This window comes from Microtus ochrogaster, unplaced genomic scaffold (assembly GCF_000317375.1).
Source record: "Microtus ochrogaster isolate Prairie Vole_2 unplaced genomic scaffold, MicOch1.0 UNK8, whole genome shotgun sequence".
Classification (NCBI taxonomy): domain Eukaryota; kingdom Metazoa; phylum Chordata; class Mammalia; order Rodentia; family Cricetidae; genus Microtus; species Microtus ochrogaster.
The window spans coordinates 55,972-56,474 of record NW_004949106.1 but is presented as its reverse complement, the minus strand read 5'-3'; the positions used below and the strand labels follow the sequence as shown (position 1 = coordinate 56,474).

At 37.2% G+C, this 503-nt stretch overlaps 1 protein-coding gene across 1 annotated transcript in view; it reads left to right on the top strand.

The window, feature by feature from the left end:
• The window catches only part of Carf (calcium responsive transcription factor), a 37,419-nt gene that overhangs the window by 9,102 nt on the left and 27,814 nt on the right, over positions 1–503 (top strand). The gene's annotated exons all lie outside the window — the stretch shown is intronic.

The window sequence follows — 503 nt, the reverse complement described above, 5'->3', positions numbered from 1 at the left end:
GGCCAGTACTTGAAGATCTGGATCTCTAATCATTCAGAGTAGTATTGGTTTTTATTGTTTGTTGTTTTCGTTTTTGGTACAGGGTCACATATAGCTGAATGTGGCCTTGAATTAATTATGTACTTGAGGCTGATCATGGACCTATCTGTCTCAGCTTCACAAATACTGAGATTATAGGTTTATACCACAATTTCTGGCTGGAATGGAGTTCTAAGTATATCTGTAAATCAAGTTTGCTTGGGGTTTTGTTTTTCCTTGTTTTCATGTTTGATGACTTGATGTGAGGTAGTATGATGAAGTCTTGCTTTGTGATAATGGCTTTGCCAGTTTGGTTCCAGATTCTATCCAGTTTTTATAAGTTACTAAGGGAAATTTCAAAATAATAGCAGTTGTATAGCGACACAAAGCCATTTATGAGTGCTTTCATTGTCATCTCCAGGCCGACCTTGTTTTATGTGTAGCTCTGTCTGACTGTACTCCTTTCTCTCAGACTTTGAATGTGA